The 14,027-nt window shown below is 32.8% G+C and overlaps 1 protein-coding gene across 4 annotated transcripts in view; it reads left to right on the top strand.

The window, feature by feature from the left end:
• Positions 1–14,027, top strand: part of Lmntd1 (lamin tail domain containing 1) — a 448,551-nt gene that overhangs the window by 305,903 nt on the left and 128,621 nt on the right. For 3 of the 4 annotated variants that reach the window (XM_047548966.1, XM_047548965.1, XM_047548967.1), the window contains one exon: positions 5,005–5,162. The exons of the other annotated variant lie outside the window; for it this stretch is intronic. The gene's annotated coding sequence lies outside the window, so the exon portion shown is untranslated. The remainder of the gene's footprint in view (positions 1–5,004; positions 5,163–14,027) is intronic. 4 annotated transcript variants of the gene reach the window in all.

Here is a 14,027-nt window from a genome sequence, read left to right as displayed (position 1 = left end):
TATTTCAGTAACTCATTCATCTATTAAACATTCACAGGCTATGCATTCTGAGGGACATTGGGTAAGCCAAAATAAATAAGACAGTTCCAGCTCTCAAAAGTTCAGTAGTCCAGCAGGGATTACGCATGTTAACAAATATTATGACTGTGATATTTGTGATAAGGCTGATGACTACATATGATCAAAATACATTTAGAAGCACAGACAAAGATATTAGTCTATTTAGAAGTTCCAAAAATGGAGAGAAAAAGTAAAAATTGACATTCTGGTTGAATATTAAAAAATAAATAGAAATTCAGGAAGTGAGCAAATGGAGGGCAATTCCAGATGAAGGGATTAGAATGTATGCAAATGTAGTGGTGAGATTTAAACATCTTGTTTAAGGAAAAGTAAGTAGTTTTTACACCTCTGGTATAAAGCATGCAGAGTGGCATGGTCTCAAGGACCAATCTTATGATCTGTTGATCAAGCGAAGCTTAGGTAGTTAACCTGCTGAGGTAAGGAGGTATCTTAACAGAGTGTCTAGAAGGGGATCTCGAAACACATGTTTATAAGACTGAGGTCTGGGCATAAGTGGCTCAAAGAATCTGATTGAGAATGGCTAAAGTTCATTATAGATTGTTTAGAATTGGTGGAAACATAAAAGAAGCATAAAAAAAAAAGGCAAACAGGTGAGAATTCTTCTATACCCAATGAGGCCAGTATTACTAAGGTATGAAAATGAGACAAAGACACAACACCACCAACCAAAAAAAAAAAAAGAAAGAAAGAAAGAAAAAAAAATTATAGACCAATATCTCTGATGAAAATAAAAATAATAATTTATTTATAATATTAACAATAATATTAACAAATAAAATAATAATAATAACAAATAAAATAATAACAAATCAAATCCACCAGAACATAAGAAAGATCGTGCACCGTGAATACATGGGATTTATCTCAGGGAGGCAAAGATGATTCAATATATAAAAATCAATAGATATAATATATCACATCAACAGAGCAAAACAAGAACCATACAATCATCTCAGAAAAGAGCATTTAACAAAATTCAACATCACTCAACAAATTCAGTCTAGAAAGACTGTACCTCAACACAAAAAAGGCTGTATGTGACAAACTCATACTCAACATCAGACCAAATGGAGGAAAGCTGGAGGAGTTTCCTCTAAGATCTGGAACTAGACAAGGATGTTCATTTTCTCCACTTTTATATATATATAGTACTGGAAATATTAGCCTGGGTCATTTGGCAAGTAATGAAATGAAGGGCATCCAATTAGGAAAGGAAAAAGTTACATTATCCCAGATCGCAAATGCCTTGATTTAATATAGAAAAACCTAAAGACTCCACCAAAAAAACAATTAGAACTACTAAATGAGTTCAGAAAAGTTGTAGAATACAAAATCAACCTACAAAACTCAATAGCATTTTTATATATAAATAAAAAGCTTATCAAAAAAGAAATAAAAATCAATTTAATTCATATTAGCTACCAAAAATGCTTAAGAATAAATTTAACTAGAAAGTAAATTATCTCTACATTAAAAAGTTCAAAACACTAATGAAACAATTGAAGAAAAGGACACACAAAGAGAGAAATGACATTACATATTCATGAATTGGAGGAATTAATATTGTTAAAATTTCCATATTGCCTAAAATTATTTACAGATTTAATGCAACCTCTATCAAAATACCAAAGATATCTTTCACAAAAACAGAAAAGGCAATCCTAAAATTTATATGAACCAAAAGGTCCCTGAATAGCCAAAGTAATCTTGAGAAAAAAGAACAAAGCTAGAGGCATCACAATACCTGACCTAGGATGATACTAAAAGCTGTAGTAACACAAATAGCCTGTTTCTGGCATTAAAAATAAACACATAGACAAAGTATGCCAAAGGAACAAAGAACCCAGAAACAAATCCACGGTCAACAGACCTTCTACAAAGGTGCCAACAACATACATGGGAGAAAAGACAGTCTCTTCGATACATGGTGCTGGAAAACTTAATATCCAGACACAGTACAATGAAACTAGACTCCTATCTCTTTCCATATATATATGTAAGACTTTTGTTTATATATATACAAGAGTCTACTCAAAGCATATCAAAGACCTAAACATAATACATGAAACTATGAATCTTCTGGAAGAAAACATATGGGAAACACTTCAAAACACTGGTACAGGCAATGATTTTTTGGATAGAAGCCTAAAAGTACAGACAACAAGGAAAAGTAGAGAAAAACTAAGAATAATAGACATGTGATATTAAGAAACAATCAACAGAGTGAAGAGACAACATACAGAATGGGAGGAAATATCTCAGACTATTCATCTGCCCAAGACTAATATCCAGAATATTTAAGGATTTCAAAAAATGGGACAGAAAAAAAAAAAAAAAAAACAAATAATCCGGTTAAAAAATGGAAAAAGGATCTGAGCAGACATTCTTCAAAACATACAAAACACCAAGAAGTATATAAAAATGCTCCCATCACTAATCATCAGGGAGAAATGGATATCAAAGTCACAATGAGATGTCATCTCATCCTAGTTAAAAATGACTAAGAGTTAAAAGAAAACAAAATAAATGATGGTGAGGGGGAACTGGGAAAGTAGATTAGTACAGCTACTATGGAAAGTTGTATGAAGATTCCTAAAAAGACTAAAACTAGAACTACTATGAGATCCAGCAATCCTACCATCTAATGTACATCTAATGGAAATGAAGTCAATACATCAAAGCGATACTGCAGGTATCCCTTGTTTATTGCAGCACTGTTCACAGTATCCAAGATATGGAATCCATTGAGGTGTTCATCAAAATAATTAATGGATAGGGGCTGGGGTTGTGGCTCAGTGGTGGAGTGCTCGCCTAGCATGTGTGAGGCCCTGGGTTCGATCCTCAGCACAACATAAAAATAAAATAAAGGTATGGTGTCCACCTACAATCAAAAAAATTTTTTTAAATTAATGGATAAAGAAAACATGATACATATACACAATTGAATATTACTCAACCATAAAAAATGAAAGCCTTTCATTTGTGATGTGCATGGAATTTGAAAGCCTTACATTATGTGAGATAATCCAAGCACAAAAATACAAATACCACATGTTCTCACTTACATGGAAGCTAAAACAATTAATTTCATGGAAGTAGAGAGGGTATGAATGGTTATTAGAGGCTAGGAAGGAAAGGGGAAAGGGGCAATAGAGGGAGGTCAGATCATGGGTCAGAAGACAAATAGGGATAAGTTTTAGTGTTCTACAGCCCAATAAGACGGTTGTAGTTTCCAACAATTTATTACATATTTTTTAAAGAGTCAAAGGAATTCTAAAGTTTCCCATCACAAAGATATTTATAAATATTCAAGGGACTGGAAATACTAATTTTGTGATTTAATACACATTGTATATTTTATCAAGTTATCATACTGTACCCCAAAAATATGTACAATAATTTATTGTCAATTAAAATTTCAAAATATACTTAGGAAAGGAAGTCCAGATGATTAAATATGAGGCCTTGTTACATTCTTGTTCTACTTTGTTATATTACATAATCCTTTATGTATCTACAACTGACATTCTAGAGAAAGTGAAAACTCTCAAGAGCCATATGGAGCCAATATAATCCTTACATAATATTTATAAAGTGACAAATTTTAAAGAATCTAGTTACTTGCAATGCAAATCAGGGGAGTTATTTTTAAGACACAGTATTTTAAAACAATGTTCTATCTTCTAATTTTTATATTGGGGCATTAAAATCATGGATCTTTGAAGTACAAAACAAATTCCAAATTCCCTTTGAATGATGATACATTTTTTTCATGAAGTGTTTTCTAAAAATAAAATATGATCCTGTGGCAATTATGTTAGTCACCATTCAAACTAAAAGCTTTATTTAAATCCATAACCAAGTAAATGAGTCTAAAAATTGAACTTCGATATTTTTATCAGAATAAAAATATGACAACCCTTCCCAAGTCAGCAAGGACACTCAATCCAGTGCTATGAGTTGTATATAGTACAGACTAAGGACAAACTTTCCAAAAACAACAAGCGTCTATTTTTCAGATGTTCAGGTAATGGGAATTAACAACACTGGAATTTCCTGGGTACAAGTTGTTATAAACTGAAAATGAGATGTCAATAGATTTTAATTTTTCATTAAATCATCGACCATTTTTCAGCTATTGTGAAATATTTTCTTTTCCCTGTGTGAGAACAGTAATCAATTTTCATTTTAATAAAATATGACGTGTATCAAAATATTGGTAATTATGTGACTTATAGTCATCAACCCCAGGTTGAACTAAGAGATAGTCACTATGTTGCATTGTGTTAGCATATATAAAATATCACTAAGGTAAGGTCAGCAGTGTGTGTGTGTGTGTGTGTGTGTGAGAGAGAGAGAGAGAGAGAGAGAGAGAGAGAGACAGAAGAGGGAAGGAGAGAGAGAGAGGAGAAAGAGAGAGACAACCGACCTCATCAGGGTTAGGTTATTATGTACCAATAGGCAAAAAACTGATAGGTGTCCTTAAACTATAATACTACTGGGTAGGAAATTCTCCTTCAGAACTCTTATTGGCTACATCGCCTTGGTAAAGAGAAACAACTCTGTAGACTGTAGGAAAATGTTAGTTTTAGCAGAGACTGTAGTGATAAAGATTGAAAAAAGAAAAAAAAATCATATCAGAAAGACATGAAGTTTGGATTTATATAGGCTTTGACTCAATTCAGAACTAACCGTAGCCAGAAACACAAGGGGAGTGGGAGAGCAAATCAAGTCTGTCAAATCCATTTTATGTGTGCATCAACATGGACTTTTAGGCAACTAATACACGTTTTTCTGATCACATGTTAATGAAAGAACTGTGTAATTTTCCCAGAATAGCCCAATAATCTATTGTCACCCTTGACAGAAATTAGAAATTTAGTGGTTAAAGTATGAATGTTTAATCTGTTGTTCTCTCCCTAGGCAGTGCCTCCAGCCCTGTGAGCACTAGAAGCTTGGTAAATATAGCTTATCTGGCTGAACAACACTGACCATCTTGGCTGACCTGGAACTGAGGGGCTTCCCCAGGACACAGATCTTTCCATGCTACTAAAACTGCCACTGAATTGGTGGAGCCCCAGGTAAACCTAGGTGGTCAGTCATCCTAGAGTGATAAAATATTGAAGTTTCTTTTTTGTTTTCATTGCAGATAAATTTGGATGTATAGATTGTGTACAAGTGTGATGTTTTAAAGCATCTGCACATTGTGAAACGGTTAAATCTATCTAATTCACAAATGGTTTTCCTCACATTATTTTCTAGTAAGAACATAATACTTTCCCTCAGCATTTTTTAAGAATACAATGTATTGTCATTAACCATAGTTATCAGATCTCTTCAACTTATTTCTCCTATCTACCTGTAATTTTGTATCTTTGACCAATGTCTTCCAGCCCCCACAGCCACACCCTGGGGCTCTGATAACCACCATTTCCCTTCCCCCTGTGTATGAGAAAACTTCTTTCATTCTACACACGAGGGGGTCGTGTGGTATTGCTCTTTATGTGCCTGGCTTATTTCAACTAAGTTAAGGTCCTACATTTGCATCCATGTTGTGGCAAATGATGGGATTTCCTTTTATTAAACTATTGGCTCTTTTTAGTCATCCATGACAGTAGAATAAACTATGACAGAATTATAAAAGTATGGAATATAATTTGTTCTAATTCAGTCTCCAGTATTCCCTTCCCCCTCCCTTCTTCCCACTTCCTCTTCCCTTCCCCCCTTCTGTTTATGAGTGAATAATATTCCATTGTGTATGCATACTGCATTCTCTTCATCCTTTTTATCACTTGATGGACCCTTAAGTTGATTCCTTATCTTGACCATTGTGAATAGCACTGCAATAAATAGGACTGCAGATCTCCTTTTGACATAATTACTTCCTTTACTTTGGATATCACCCAAGATAGGTTGCTGGATCATATGATAGCTCTATTTTTAATTTTTAAAGGAAACTCCATACTATTTTCCATAACAGCTAGACTGGTTTACCTTCCCATCAACAGTGTGCCAGGGTCCTGTGCAACATTTATCTTTTGTCTTTCTGACAATAGCTACTCTAGTGAGGTGGTATCTTACGGTGATTTTGATTTGCATTTCCCTGATGACTGGTGATGCTGAATATTTTTTCCACATACCTTTTGACCATTTGTAGCCTTCTGTTGAGAAATGTCTATTCAGGTCTTTTGTCCATTTTTTAAATTAGTTTGTTTTCTTATGATTAAGTTGTTTAAATTCCTCATGTATTTTGGATCTTAACCCTTATAATATACACAGAAAATATTTTCTTCCATTCTGTAGGTTCTCTCTTCATCCTCTTGTTTATAATCTTCACCCCGTGCAGAAGATTTTTAGTTTGATACTATCTTATTTGTCTAGGTTTACTTTAGTCACCTGTGCTTTTAAGGTCATATTTTAAAAATCATTGCCTAGACCAATATCATGGAATTTGGCCCTATATTTTTTCTAACAACTTTATTGTTTTGGGTCTTACATTTAAATCTTTAATCCATTTTGAATCCATTTCTTTTTTCAGCATGTGGATATATGGTTCTCCCAGCATGCTTTGTTGAAGAAACAGAATGGATGAATAAAAAGAGCCAATAATTTAATAAAAGAAACTCCCGGCATTCTGTTTTTGTCATCATCAGGAATTACTTAGCTGTAAATGCTGGATTTATTTGTGATTCTCTATTCTATTCCATGGATTAAGTGTTCTATTTTTTATGCCAGTACCATACTGTTTTGGTTACTATAGCTTTGTAGTATGTTTTGAAGTCAGGTAATGTGTTGCCTACAAGTTTTGTCCTTTTTTCCTTGAGTTTGCTCTGACTATTTGGGCTTCTATGTAAATTTTAGAATTTTTTTTCATTCTGTGGAGAATGCCATTGGTATTTTGATATAAATTGCATTAAATTATTTGATTGCTTTAGGTAGTATAGACATTTTAAAAATATGAATTCTTCTAATCCATGAACACAGAATATCTTTTCACTGACTAGTGAACTTGGTTTCTTTCATAAGTAATTTATATTTTTTTATCAAAATCTTTTATCTTCTTGTTTAAATTTATTCCTAAATGTTTAAATTTTTGTGACTATTGTAATTGGGATTTTTCTTTTTCAGATAGTTTGCTGTCAGTGTACAGAAATGCTACTGATTTGGGTTGTTGATTTTGTATTTTGAATCTTTGCTGAATTCTCTTATTTCTAAGTTAATTTTAGTGGAGTCTTTGAAATTTTCTATACATAAAATCATATCATCTATATATAGGAACAATTTAATTTCTTCACAATTTGGATGGTCCATATTTTATTTATCTTGCCTAATTGATCTGGCAAAGACTTCCAGTACTACACTGAGTAGAAGTAGTAAAAGTGGGCATCTTTGTTTTCTTGCAGATCTTAGAAGAAAAGTTTTCAATTTTTTCCCCATCAAGTATGATGTTAACTGTGGGTTTGTTGTATGTGATTTTTTTATTGTGTTGAGATACTTTCCTTCTATATCTATTTTATTGAGTTTTTATCATGAACAGACATTGAATTTTCTCCGATTCTTTCTTTATCTATTGAAATGATTACATGGTCTTTGTTCTTCATCCAGTTAATATAATATATCACACTTATTGATTTGCATATGTTTGAACCATGCTTGTAATCCTGAGATAAATTTCACTTGATCATGGTTCATGATCTTTTTAATGGACTATAACTTTCTAGTACTGTGCTGAGGATTTTCTCATCTGCGTTCATCAGGGATATTAGTCTGTAGTATTCTTTTGTTGTATGCTTTTCTGGTTTTAGTACCAGGACAATATTGGTCTCATAAAATGAGATTGGAAACATTTTCTCTTCTTCAATGTTTTAAGATATTTTGATATTAATTGGCACTATTTCTTCTTTAAATGTTTGATAGAATCCAGTAGTGAAGCCTCCAGGTCTTGGGCATTTCATTGAGGGGGGCATTTTATTACTGATTCAATCTTTTAACATATTATTTTTGCATTTGTATTTTCTTTTTTTCATAAGTCAATCTTGGTAGATTGTATGTGATAGGAATTTGTCATTTCCTCTATGTTTTCCAATTTGGGGTCATATAGTTATTTATATCTCATATAATCCCTTGTAATTTCTGTGGTAACAATTCTTATGTCTTCTTTTTCATTTCTAATTTTGAATCTTATTTCCATTTCTTCTTCATCTAGCTAAGGGTTTCTCAATTTTATTTTTTTTAAAAAAATCAACTGTTCATTTCATTGATCTTTTCTATTATTTTTTCTACTACCTTTATGTTAAAATTTTTATTTAAAATCTCTTGTGATGGCAATGTTTATTTCTATGAACTTAGAAATCTTTTGCTATATTCCATATTTTTGGTGTGCTTTCATTTTCATTTGTTTTGGGAAATTTTTAAATTTTTAAAAATTTCTTTATTGAATTTTTGTTTAATTTTCATATATTTGAAAATTTTCTGAAATTCCCCATTTTTAATTCTAGCTTTATACTATTGTGGTCAAAAAAAGAAACTTGCTATGATCTCAGTCTTTTAAAAGGTGTTAAGATTTGTTTTGTATTCTAACACTTGTATCCTGGAGAATGTTACACACACTCTTAAGAAGAATGTGTATTCTGCCACTATTAGATGGGATGTTCTGTATAAGTGTGGTCCATTTGATCTAGAGTATAGTTTAAGTCTGATATTTACTTATTTATTTTCTGTCTGGATGATCTATCCATTGGTAAAAGTCAGATGTTGAAGTTCCCTACTATTACTGTATTTTAGTGTTTCTTTCCCTTCAGATCTGTTAATATCTGCTCTATATATTTAGGTGCTCCAATGTTGGGTGCATATATATTTAGAATTATCTTCTTTCTGAATTGATCTCTTGATCTTTATATAATTGCCTTCTTTGTCTTTTTTCCCAACTTCTTTTTAACATCCATTTAACTGATATAAGTATAGCTATTCCTGTTTTTTTTTCATATTCTATTTCTTAGAGTGTTTTTTCTGTCTGTGTGTGTCCTTAAAACTGTAGTGAATCTTTTGCAGAGAGCATATGGTTAGGTCTTTTGTTTGAATATTTTCAGCTACTGTATGTCTTTTGATTGAAGGATTTAATCTATTTACATCCAAGCTTATGATTGATAAGCAAGAATTTACTGTTGCCATTTTGTTAATCATTTTCTAGTTGTTTTATAGATAGATCATTTGTCCTTCCTCTCTTACTGTCTTCCTTTGTGGTTAGTGATTTTCTCCAGTGGTATGTTTTGATTTCTTGCTTTCTATTTGTTATGTATCTAGGTTAGGTTGTTGTTTCATCATTACAATAAGATTACAAAACCATTTTATAGTTATATCAGATTATTTTAAACTGACAACAATATACCTTCAAATGCACACACACACACACACACACACATACACACACACTACTCTTTTACTACATTCCCCTTCCCTACACTTTGAATTTTGATGTTCATAAAAGATCTTTTTTATAATGTATATCACTCATCAAATTATTGTCATTATTATATTTTAATAGTTTTATCTTTTAACCTTAGTGTTCAAGATATAAGTGATTCACAAACCACCATCATAGTATTAAATTATTCTGAATTTGATTATGTACTTACTTTTACCTGTGATTTTTTTATTTATAAGAACTGTTGGTAACGAACCCAGCTTTTGTTTATTTGGGAAAGTTTTCCTTTCTGTCATTTCTGAATCACAGCTTTGCTGAGTAAATTTTCTTAGTAGTTTTTTTTCCTTTAGCATTTCTTATGTATCATTCCATTCTCTCCTGATCATTATAAAGTTTCTGCCAAGTATATTGGAATTCCTTTATATGTCATTTGCTTCTTTCCTTTTGCTGCCCTCATGATCCTCTCGTTGTCTTTGATTTTTGATAGTTCAGGATATATTGAGTTGTCATATTTGGATTGAGTCTGTTTAGAGAATCTTGGTTTTCTGCTACCTTGATTTTTGCATCTTTTTGTAACTACTCCTCCTCCTCCTCCTCCCTTTTTACTGGACATTGCTTTGCCACTAAGTCATATTTTCAGCCTTCTTTTTTAAATTGTAAAATTTTGAGTCAGAGTCTTGCTAAGTTGCTAAGTCTGGCCTTAAACTTATGATCATCCTGCCTCAGTCTTCCAAGTTGCTGGGATTATAGGTATGCACCAATCTCTGCAATTATTTCTTTAAATATGCTTTCTACCCCTTTGTCTTTCTCTTCTCCTTCCCAAACACCTATAACCTAAACCTTTGTTCTTATCACCCTATTGCATAAAATGCATAAGTGTTTTCCATTCCCATTCCTTTTCTTTCTTTTTCTCTTTTATATTCTTGTATAGACTCAGATTGCCATGACTGCAGACATCATGAGCTGCAGTTGCCATGATTATTCCTGAGTAACCCTGCTCACTTTCCTCACATAGTTTCCCAATATCCTATAAGTAGACAAATACATTAGAGTGGTATGTGAAGCTTTATAACCAGACCCTGGTGCCAATAATGTGCCTGACTCTCTGATATTAGCTTGAGATAAACAAGTACCATCCCAACTTGGATTAAATCACTTGTCCTGACCATTTTATAAGCCCTCATTTTTATGACCTAAAGCTTGGGGATCCAACTTTTCTTGCTTCTGCCCAGAACCATGCATCTATTGGCAATTCCCCAATAAATTTTATTCTGTGCAATCCTGGATCTGTCTTTCTCTTCTCTTCAAGTTTAAAGCCCCTTAGAACTGATTTTCATACAGTAGGACCAGCAGGTTCCAGAACAATGCTCTGATTGTGTATTTTCAAATAAACTGTCTTTGAGTTAAAAAATACTTTCTTCTGCCTGATCTGTTCTGCCATTGATGAGACTTTTGCATTTTTCATTTTATTCATTTTATTTTTCAGCTCCAATATTTGTTTGAGTTTTAAAATCATTTTCATGTCTTGTTAAACTAATTCTGGTCACTCACTGTTTTTCTAATTTTTTTAGTCATTTCTTTGTATTTTCCTGAAGTTCTATGAGTTCCTTAAAATTGATGTTTCTGTCAAGCAATTTGTACATCTCCACCTTTTGAGGGTTGGTCATTGGTACTTTTTCTTATTGGTAGTATCATGTTTTTCTAACTGTTCTTGATCCTTGTCCTTGTCAGATCCTTGTCAGAGTATCCCTCTGCATACTCTGTTGCTTGGAGTTAGGGGAGGAATGATGTGGCTATTGTAAAACTCTCCATCTTTTCTTAATGTTATAGTAAGGTACCTTCCTTGGGTCTTGCAAAGGTATTTTCATGCACAGATAGTTGTCCAGGTTGATGTTTCTGCAGGGGGGCAATTATTGGAGAATCCTATTCTACCATATAACTACTACCTCTTTTAGTTTCTATTTTATATGCTAAATTCACATGAGATTTAAAAGCAATAAGGAAAAAACTTTCATTTTAAGCCACATTTTTTCTGTTCACTTTTAAAAAAATTACATATTAATTGGAAAAAAAAATGGTCATACGGCCCTTGACTCCAGGCTGATTCTAAAGTGATTTTTAATACATTATTCAATTAAAGATTTTTTCATAGCTGATAAGAAACGATGCAATAATTTCATTACTTTAAATGGTGTCAAACTTTTTCTTTAAAAATAAAACAGATAAATAACTACCAATTAAAGGAAGCATGAAATCAAATCACTCCTGAAAACTAATGCAGTGAAGGAGAGACTGGTGATATGAACCAAAGTCAGCATATTGACAGTGCTGGTGGTAATTCTAACTGGGGCTCAGACCCGGGATGGGTTAAAAAGAAGGGCTTAAAGAAGCTTGAGATATGGCCGTATATAGCCACAATTAAAATGGAGAGAATAGGTAAATGAACCATACAAAAGTGCACAAAGAACTGAAGATCATCCCCATTTTGCACTTGAGAGCAGGACTGCAGACTATGGCTTTTTTTTGCATCAGATTTTAATCATAGCTGAGTGGTTTTAAAAATACATTGTAGAAGGAAGATTGCACATGTAAGTGATTAATTCTAACCTAAAATATAAGGTGTTCTATTTTCATTCCTTGCTTTTATATTGTGCCTGGAGTATAAAAATAGAAAATGGTTATCTTTTGACAAATGAAAGAAGCTAGATACAAAGCAATATGACATTAATGATTTTGATGTTATACTATTTATATACACTGAGAAAACAAACATTAGTGTAAGCTATTAGATCATAAAGTAATATGTTTTTGTTTTGCTTAATATTATTTTCTCTTTTCTAAGACAAATGTACATTATAAAGAAGAAAGAATAATTTATCAATTTAATATAACTTAATAAAAGATTATTATCAATAAAAATTTATCAACCATTCTTTTCTAAGGAAAATAAGACACCGTGGTTAGTTTCAATATCCATTAGAGTAAGTAATTGATTAATAAATATTTGCTTTTTGTTTTTTCATTTGTAGTGCTGAGGATCAATCCCAGGACTTTGTGCATGCTAGGCAAATGATCTCCCACAGAGCTAAAACCCCAGCCCCTCCACCCCTACCAATTAATAAGAATTTCTGGACTATTGGGTAGAACTAGAGAAGGTATGACTCACAGTCTCAAGATATGTTTTATATAGCAGACAAATAGACTTAGTCTGAAAAATGAAAAATCATGTATATCGGTGATGATAAAAGCCAATGTTATTCACTTGGTGATTATAAAGTCCATTGTTATTCAAGTTGATTCATGAAAACCTTGATTTTAATATTCTTTGTGTCATATATGCATATGTGTGAAAGTATGTGTGTATATGAATTTATATGAAAAATATCACTGATTATTAGAATATGCCTGCATCTCTGAGAACCACCCCCGCTTTGTAATGCTGAGGATCAAACCCAGAGCCTTGTGCATGCCAGGCCCCATAACTTTATATGTATTTTCCTAAAATAGCATTTAGTTAAAAAAAAAAATTGCCCCTAAACATCTATGAATGCCACTCTCTCTTTCACCATTTCTACTCTTTTGTCAGTTATCTCACTAAAATAAGATGTCGCATCTCCCTATTTTATGGCATCAATGGAAAAAAACCAAATCAACTGGAAAGAAAGAAAAAGATCACATTTATACAGCTTTAAAAACCATTATTGAATTCTAACCAAATCCACTGTGACCATAATTCTGGTCATTTGAGTCAGCCATTTTCATTTTGGGTTGGGGTGGATTAGCCACAACATCAATAAAGTGGAAGTAAAGCTGATCGCCTCTCTTCAGGTGCTGTGGAAAGAAGGTGATGCTATCTTCCACACACTGATAAAAATGTGAAACTAGGCTGTGTGGGAAAATTAAACATCAATGCAATTATATGATTGGTCACCAAGTATTTTTATTGTAAGAAAGTCTTTTTTTTTTTTTTCTGCATGCGTGCACACACACACACACACACACACACCCTACAAATGTAATAAAGACCATTCACTCAGTGGATCAACTGAAAAGACTACTTTCACACCTTTTCTGAGAAAAATCAGGCTTGTTCTTGTTACTATGGCAACAGATTGTCAGTATGAATGCTGGAGTTTCTTTGGCCTGACTGATTACTAAACAGTAGGTGAGAGAGGAACACTGTATATTTTTTATTTAAATATTTTTGCAATCTATTTTTTTAAGCTCTCGAATGGATGGGTATACAGATGCAGTAATAGGAAGTACATTCCAATGGGAAGTTGTTCAGAGGACACCAAGAAAGTGAGTTAGACCTTGGGGCAGTTTGCCATTTGTGACTTGCTGGTAACTGGGCAGAGAATTTCGCTGGTCTCACTGGACTCTGAGTCTCTTTTCCTGGCCTTCTAATCCTCTCTGGTGTTTATTCCTCAAGTGAGAAATACTAGATTGGTAATAATATGTGGATGAAAATTTATTCACCAATCAATAGGTATGCAGTGAATGTGTGTTACATGCCAACCAC

Source organism: Sciurus carolinensis, chromosome 4 (genome assembly GCF_902686445.1).
Source record: "Sciurus carolinensis chromosome 4, mSciCar1.2, whole genome shotgun sequence".
Taxonomy (NCBI): domain Eukaryota; kingdom Metazoa; phylum Chordata; class Mammalia; order Rodentia; family Sciuridae; genus Sciurus; species Sciurus carolinensis.
The sequence above is the reverse complement of the archived record's forward strand: the minus strand, read 5'-3'. Positions and strand labels throughout refer to the sequence as shown.